General features: G+C 49.0%; 1 pseudogene; it reads left to right on the top strand.

Moving 5' to 3' along the window:
• The first annotated feature begins 4,112 nt into the window (after positions 1 to 4,112).
• Positions 4,113 to 5,396, top strand: LOC100956179 (annotated as a pseudogene).
• The last annotated feature ends 3,398 nt before the right edge of the window (positions 5,397 to 8,794 follow it).

The raw sequence follows: 8,794 nt of genomic DNA, 5'->3' as shown, positions 1-8,794 counted from the left end.
AAAAAAAAAAAAAAAGTTTGACATTTAAGAGCTGCCTGTGTGCCAATGTGAACTAGACAAATGTCTCCTAGCCCTCTGGGGGTTAAAGTCTAATATGAGTGACAAGCACTTGCCCCAATATGGACACAATTCAAATAGGCTTGAACAGTGAGTAAAACACTATCTCAAAGAAAAAAAAAAGAAAGAAAGAAAAGAAATACTCTTACAACTCAACAATAAAAATGCAAGTAACCCAAGCCTGGTGTAGTGGTTCTCCCATAGTCCCAGCTTCTCAGGAGGCTGGGGCAGAAAGTTGCTCTAGCCCAGGAGCTTAAGGTTACAATGACCTCTGATCATGCCACTGCACTCCAGCCTGGGCAACAGAGCAAAACCCCATCCCTAAAAAAAAATGAAGATAAAAAAATAAAAATGGCAAGTAATCCAATTAAAAAATAGGCAAAGGGGCGGCACCTGTCACTCAGTGAGTAGGGCGCCAGCCCCTTACACTGAGGGTGGTGGGTTCAAACTTGGTCCCAGCCAAACTGCAATAACAAAAAATAAAATAGCCAGGCGTTGTGGGGGGCACCTGTAGTTCCAGCTACTTAGGAGGCTGAGGCAAGAGAATCACCTAAGCCCAAGAGCTGGAGGTTGCTGTGAGCTGTGATGGCACAGAACTTTACTGGGGGTGACAAAGTGAGACTCTGTCTCTAAAAAAAAAAAAGGCAAAGGATTTGAAGAGATATTTCTCCAAATAAGTTACACAAATGGCCAATAAGCACATGAAGAGATGTTCCATGTCACTAGGGAAATGCCAGTCAGAGCCACAATGAGCTATCACTTCACCCTGCAAGACAGACAATAATAAGCATTGGGGAGCAGGTGGGGAAATGGGGGCCTTCCTAGGCTACTGGTGGGGGTGCAAAATTGTGCTGCTGCTCTGAAAAACAATCTGGCAGCTTCTCAAAATTATTATAGGGCCCAATGATTCCATGCCTAGCAATATACCCAAAGAAATGAAAACATATGTCTGTATAAATACTGGGTATGAATGTTCCCAGCAGCATTATTCATAATGGCCAGAGAGTGAAAACTGAAATGTCTTAAGCTGATAATGGTAAACATGAGGGGTATATCCACACAGCAGAATATTATCCACCTGTAGAAAGGAAGTACTGATTCATGCTAAAAGGTGAGTAAACCTCCAAAATAACACTGGCTGGGCACAGTGGCTCACATATGTAATCCTAGCACTCTGAGAGGCTGAGGTGGGTGGATCACCTGAACTCAGGAGTTCAAGACCAGCCTGAGCAAAAGCAAGACCTCTACTAAAAATAGAAAAACGGGGCTTGGCACCTGTGGCTCAAGTGGCTAAGGCGCCAGCCACATACACCTGAGCTGGCAGGTTGGAATCCAGCCTGGGCCTGCCAAACAACGACAGCTACAACCAAAAAATAGCCAGGTGTTGTGGCAGGTGCCTGTGGTCCCAGCTACTTGGGAGGTAGAGGCAGGAGAATCCCTTGAGCCCAGGAGTTGGAGGTTGCTGTGAGCTGTAATGCCACAGCACTCTACCCAGGGCGACAGCTTGAGGCTCTGTCTCAAAAAAAAAAAAGAAAAATGGGCCAGGCACCATAGTAGGCATCTGTGGTCCCAGCTAGTTGGGAGGCTAAGGCAGGACGATCACTTGACCTAAGAGACTAAGGTTCCTGTGAGCTATGATGCCATGGCACTCTACCCAGGGTAACAGAGTGAGACTGTCTCAAAGACAAAAACAAGAACAACAGCAAAAAAACCATTATGCTAAGTGAAAGCATCAGTCACAAAAGACTATGAGTATATAGAGCAAATACTAGGAATGTCCCCCTGTAAACTGTCCTGTGCGCTGGGCGTCAGGCTGAGGGCTCTGCAGCTATTTTCTCACTTAATTCTCACATAAATCCAAGAAGGGGACTGAGACTATTCTTCCCACATGGATAAGGGAACTGAGGCACTGAGCTGTGACACCAGATCCACAAGTCTGAACTTTGTGGAGACACTATTTGAACCCAGGCAGTTTGACCTCAGAGGTCTCAGCCTCTACACCGAGAATCAGAGTTTGGAAACTTGACCCGGACCCAGAGTAGCTCAGCTGCAGGTGCTATAAGGCAACTAGAAAAATCTGTGCTGGCTTTTTTTTGCAGTTTTCGGCTGGGGCTGGGTTTGAATCCACCACCTCCGGTATATGGGGCCAGCACCCTACTCCTTTGAGCCACAGGCACCGCCCCTGTGCTGGCTTTTTAAGAATGTCCTTTTTGTCTGGTATTGAATTCATTCATTGCAGAAGCCTTACTGACTCTTTAAGGTCAGTATCCCAATTTCCACATTTTCCTTTGGACTACAAATCAAAAAAAAAAAAAAATCCCACCTCAGCTGTAATTAGAGGCTGGGAATAAAACCTAACCCTGAAACTTGCTTTCCTCAGCAAGGTGGTTGCCATCCCCAAGCAGGTGCCTTCCACGGAGGGGATATTTATAGAAACTGTTATTTATGGAATCTGTGATCATCTCACTCATCATCAAATCTCTGAAAAGAGGCTCTCAGGAACGTTTGAAAAGAAAGCCTCAGAGTCACTGACAGAGAAAGTGTAAAACAGAGCTGTTGGAGGGTCCTTCCAAGGCACAGGGAGGACCCTGCTGCACCGGGCAGTGTGGTCCAATGGCTAGGGGATTGGCTCTGCCACACCCTTCCTGAGCTTCAGACTCATCTTCTGTGAGACGAGGGATCTCCCATGGAACGTTGTTTTCTTTTTTCTTTTTCTTTCTTTCTTTCTTTTTTTTTTTTAGACAGTCTTACTATGTCACCCTTGGTAGCGTGCCACGGCATCACAGCTCACAGCAACCTCAAACTCTTGGGCTTAAATGCTTCTCTTGCCTCACCCTCCCAAGTAGCTGGGACTACAGACACCTGCCACAGCGCCCGGCTATTTTTTTGTTGTAGTTGCTACTGTTTTTTGTCAGGCCTGGGCTGGGTTTGAACCCACCAGCCCTGGTGTATGTGGCTGGCACCCTAGGCACTGAGCTATAGGTGCTGAGCCTCACGGAGGGTTTTTTGAGAATCTCGTGGAATATAGAGTGGCAGCTGGTATTTTCAGGACTAGCCCCCTAAATCTATATAACTGTGTGCAATCTTAACTTGCACTACCAGAGTAGTGCGTGGGTCTGGACGCCACCTTGCAAAAAGAAACTGGCAAGTGTACATAATAAAAGCATGAAGAAATCAACACAGAGCATTGGCTACACTGGGGGTGACTGAGCTGAGGCATCTCAAGATTGGCTGCAAGCTAATCCCCAACCCTGGTAACTACCCTTACATTTAAGTCTGTCTTGGCAACAGCTTCTCAGAGGGCCCAAACTAATACAACCCTTTGAGTGTGGAAGGTGGAAAGATATAAAAATATGCACAATTATATTTGCTTGTATTTATACAAAGAAAATGCTGGAAGGATATAGAAGAAAAGAAACTATAAGAAGCAATAGAAATGGGATGTTTTGGCTCTACGCCTGTGGCTCAAGCGGCTAAGGTGCCAGCCACATACACCTAAGGTGGCGGGTTCGAATCCCCAGCCTGGGCCTGCCAAAGAACAATGATGGCTGCAACCAAAAAATGGCCAGGCGTTGTGGCGGGCGCCTGTAGTCCCAGCTACTTGGGAGGCAGAGGCAGGAGACTCGCTTGAGCCCAGGAGTTGGAGGTTGCTCTGAGCTGTAAAGCCATGGCACTCTACCCAGGGGGATAGCTTGAGGCTCCGTCTCAAAAAATAAATAAATAAATAAATAACCCCTGAAGAAAGATTTTTTTAAAAACCATCCACATTGGAGTCATTGCGTCCGCTCACTCCCTAAATGCCTCCTTTTAGATTAACAGATGAACCCGTTACGCCACGCCCCTCTTTCCCCTCTCCACCAATAGCGTCTCGACGCCTCCTGAACAATCCAATCACCACTTCCGCCTCCCTTGAATAAAAAGGCAGCTGTCCACTGGGCAGCACCGCAGTCAGAAGCGGGAGGCAGAAGTGTGGCAGGTTGTAGCGGAGCGCTCAGCAGCGAACTAGAGTTGGGCGGCTCTTTTCGACCCTCAAGGACGAGCAGGGAACCAGCATCATGGCAGAGCAGCACGTAAAAAACGAACTTTCGGATTATGAGGAAGATGAAGAACTCCAGGCTCCTCCGGAGAGCACTCCAGCTCCCCCTAAGAAAGACGTCAAAGGATCTTATGTTTGCATCCATAGCTCTGGATTCCGGGACTTTCTGCTGAAGCCAGAGCTCCTGAGAGCCATTGTGGACTGTGGCTTTGAGCATCCGTCTGAGGTCCAGCACGAGTGCATTCCACAGGCCATCCTGGGCCTGGACGTCCTGTGCCAGGCCAGGTCTGGGATGGGCAAGACAGCAGTTTTTGTGCTGGCCACCCTGCAACAGATCGAGCCCATCAACGGACAGGTGACAGTCTTGGTCATGTGTCATACCAGAGAGCTGGCCTTCCAGATCAGCAAGGAATATGAGGGCTTCTCCAAGTACATGCCCAGCGTCAAGGTGTCTGTCTTCTTTGGTGGCCTCTCCATCAGGAAAGATGAAAAAGTATTGAAGAAAAACTGTCCCCATGTTGTGGTGGGGACCCCGGGCCGGATCCTGGCCCTCGTGCGGAACAGGAGCCTCAACCTGAAGAACGTGAAGCACTTTGTGCTGGACGAGTGTGACAAGATGCTGGAGCGGCCGGACATGCGGCGGCATGTGTGGGAGATCTTCCGCCTGACGCCCCGCGAGAAGCAGTGCATGATGTTCAGCGCTACCCTGAGCCAGGAGATCCGCCCTGTCTGCAGGAAGTTCATGCAGGATCCGATGGAGGTGTTTGCGGATGACGAGATCAAGCTCACGCTGCGTGGACTACAGCAGTTCTACGTCAAGCTCCGGGGCAGTGAGAAGAACCGCAAACTCTCTGATCTCTTGGAAGTGCTGGAGTTTGACCAGGTGGTCATCTTTGTCACGTCCATGCAGCGCTGCATGGCCCTGGCCCAGCTCCTCGTGGGACAGAACTTCCCAGCCGTTGCCATCCACCGGGGCATGGCCCAGGAGGAGCGCCGGTCACGCTATCAGCAGTTCAAGGGTTTCCAGCAGCGGATCCTGGTGGCCACCGATCTGTTTGGCCGAGGGATGGATATTGAGCCAGTCGACATTGTCTTCAACTATGACATGCCGGAGGACTCTGACACCTACCTCCACCGGGTGGCCCGGGCGGGTCGCTTTGGCACCAAAGGCCTGGCCTTCACTTTTGTGTCTGACGAGAATGATGCCAAAATACTCAAGGATGTTCAGGATCGGTTTGGGGTGAATGTGGCAGAATTTCCAGAGGAAATTGCTATCTCCACATACATTAAGCAGAGCTGGTAACCACATGCCTCCATGGCCTGGAGTTGTCCAAGTACAGCTTCATGTCTTCTTCACACCAGTGGGGCTCTCTTCTTATTGTTCAAAAGCTGTAGATTTGTGTAAGAATAAATTTTTATTATAAAAAAATAAAAATAAGAAAAAAAAGGTTGGCTGCAAGCTGGGCACTGTAGCTCAGTGGTTAGCCTGCTGCCCTGCACGCCAGGGGCAGTGAGTTTAAACCTTGCCTGGGCCTGATTAGCTACAACATAAAATAAAATAGTTCTCAAGATTGGCTGCAGCACAGAGATTAGCCACCAGCCCTGGACTGGAGGGACAGGCAGAGAGAGGGAACACTGGAGTCCAGGGACTGGGGTCACCCAGGAAAGGCTGAAGAGCTGCCGTAGAGGACAGAAATGTCTCAGCTCTCTCTTCCCTCCTACTGTCCAGACCCAGCCAGGAGCCCCCCTAACTGGGAAGCCTGGACAACCCAGCCTGCACCTGCAGGGGGACTTGCTCGACCCCTGGCACCCCCCACTGCCCTACCCGAGCCCCTCAACAACTCAGAGCACACCAGGCAGGGTGAGGAGGGAGCAGCTCTAACAGATCCCAGAGGGGGACTCCCACTCAGAACAAGGGGAGAAAAGGTGTGCCCTGCCCTGAGTTGGGGACTGTGTTCTAACATAGGGTGACCAGACGTCCCGCTTTTGAACAATTTGTCCCGCGTCCTGTGGCATTTTTAAAAAGTCCCGATTTTTGGACAGAATGCAGGAACGGGAAGGGAATATGAGGTTTTCGGCTGCCACGTGGCTATTTCGCCAGAATATGAGTTTTATATTATTTTTGTTAATTTTATAATGTTAAACTGTAATAATAAATAATTGTTGAGAAGTGATTATCAAGAACTGCTTATCAAAGTTTGCATTGTTGTCGGGCCCTGCCCTGCCCTGTCCCACCTTGCCCTGCCACTGCCCCCGCCCCGCCCCTCCCCCCCATGTTGTCCCACTTTACAAATGTTAAAATCTGGTCACTCTGTTCTAACATTAAGAACCACATTCCGACAGGCCTAGAGGAGGATGCCACGGGCACAAAGCAGCACCCAGGAAGGTTGAGAAGCAGGGGGGAGAAGCTTCCTGAGGACAAGAGATGGGAGAACTGTCTCTCATCGCAGGTGGTGACGGCAGGCAAACCTCCGGAGAGCGGAGCAAAACCAGTTACAAGGTCACAGCGATGGGTTATAGGAAGAAGTGCTTTCTAATGGAGGTGGAAGGGGCCCTCTGCGAGGCGCTTTGTGAGACTATCTGGTCTATTTCCCCTTCACAGCCTGCAGATTCCTCCCAGACGGGAACTAATTGGTGTGTCAGCCTGGTTTTAAGCAAACATAACATACCCCAAAACAAGCAAACGAACAAGAGTACCACGGCAGTCCTTTAAGTAGTAATTTTTCCTAGACCATTTGAAATATAATTTCAGGTTCACATATGGTATTTTCTGAAACATTTATTACATGCTGGAGAAGAGAAAGAATTACACTGTGGAGACTCTCAGAGGATGAAAGAAATGTGGACGGTATACAAATAAAAGGCCATGGTTATTTCCAGTTTTGGTTTATGCCCTTAACAGTGGCAGGCAGTAAAATAAAAATTCTATAAGTTGATTAACAGAGAATACCTATTTAGTTCAATAAAAGTAAATAAATCTCTAGTCCCCCCCCTTTTTTAGAGATAGCCCTACTTTGTCACCTGTGCTAGAATGCAATGGCATCATCGCTCACAGCAACCTCAGCTTCTTGAGCTCAAGTGATCCTTCTGCCTCGGCCTCCCAAGTAGCTGGGGCTATAGGCGCCTGCCACAAAGCCCAGCTAATTTTTTTCTGTTTTTAACAGAGATGGGGTTTTGCTCTTGCTCAGGCTGGTCTTGAACTTCTAAGCAATCCTTTTACCTTATTCCCAGAGTGCTAAGATTACAGGTGAGAGCCACCACACCCAGCCTCTAGCTCTGTATTTGAATATAATGGGTAGAGAAAAAGGAAGGGAAAATGAAGAGAAATTGAAAGAATGGGGGGAAAAGAGAACTTCAGGAAGATATAGAAGCATTTCAAGTAGCTGGGACCACAGGTGCCCGCCACAACGCCTGGCTATTTTTGGTTGCAGTCGTCATTGTTTAGCTGGCCTGGGCCAGGTTCAAACCCTCCAGCCTCCGTGTATGTGGCTGGTGTTGTAACAACTGTGCTATGGGCACCGAGCCTATTATTATTTTTTGAGACAGAGTCTCACTTCTTGCCCCCAGTAGAGCACCGTGGTGTCATAGTTCACAGCAACCTCAAACTCTTGGGCTCAAGTGACCCTCTTGCCTCAGCCTCCCAAGTAGCTGGGACTATAGGTATCCACCACAATACCAGGCTATTTTTTAAAGACAGAGCTCTTACTGTTGCTCAGGCTGGTCTCGAACTTCTGAGCTCAGGCAATCCACCTGCCTCGGCCTGCCAGAGTACTGGCATTACAGGCGTGAGCTACTGCACCCAGCCCAGAATCCTGTTTAGCAAACAATCCTGCTAAGTCAGTTAGGGAGGATCCCCCTCCCTGGTATCTGATCCAAGTCCTCATCGCCCTTACCTGCCTCGGTATACCTAAGTCCTCAGCCTGTGTGGGGCAAGAACCCTGTTAGTTCAGTTCAGCCAGATGCCCTCCCCGATGTCTTCTCTTAGGACTCACTGTCCATTGCCCCTCACTCTGCCACCACCCCTCCAACCCCAGCTGTCTTGGCAGTGTTCAGACTTGAGCTCAGTCTCTCCCCTCCTCCAACAGCCTTGCAGACAGTATCATCAGAATCATTTCTCTGGGCTGGGCGCAGCGGCTCACACCTGTAATCCTAGCACTCTGAGAGGCAGAGGCAGGAGGATCACTTGAGCTCAGGAGTTGAAGACCAGCCTGAACAAGAGGGAGACCCCATCTCTACTAAAAATAGAAAAACTGGAGGGGCATCATGGTGGGTACCTGTAGTCCCAGGTACTCAGGAGGTTGAAGCAAGGTCACTTGAGCCCAGGAATTTTTTTTTTTTTTTTTTGAGACAGAGCCTCAAGCTATTGTCCTGGGTAGAGAAATAATCTTTTTTGAGACAGAGTCTTACTCTGTCATCGTGGGTGGAGTGCCATGGCATCATCATAGCTCACAGTGGCCTCAAATTTCTCGGCTCAAGGCTTGGCACCTGTAGCTCAGTGGTTAAGGCACCAGCCACTGGCACCAGGGCTGGTAGGTTCAAACCTGAAGCTTGCCCGAGTCTGCTAAACAAACAAACAAACAAACAAACAAAATAGCTGGGCATTGTGGTGGGCGCCTGTAGTCTCAGCTGCTCAGGAGGCTGAGGCACAGAATCACTTAAGCCCAAGAGTTTGAGGTTGCTGTGAGCTGTGATGCCACAGCA

The sequence above is a fragment of the Otolemur garnettii genome, unplaced genomic scaffold (assembly GCF_000181295.1).
Source record: "Otolemur garnettii isolate 467f Iridium unplaced genomic scaffold, OtoGar3 scaffold00047, whole genome shotgun sequence".
NCBI classification, from domain to species: domain Eukaryota; kingdom Metazoa; phylum Chordata; class Mammalia; order Primates; family Galagidae; genus Otolemur; species Otolemur garnettii.
The sequence above is the reverse complement of the archived record's forward strand: the minus strand, read 5'-3'. Positions and strand labels throughout refer to the sequence as shown.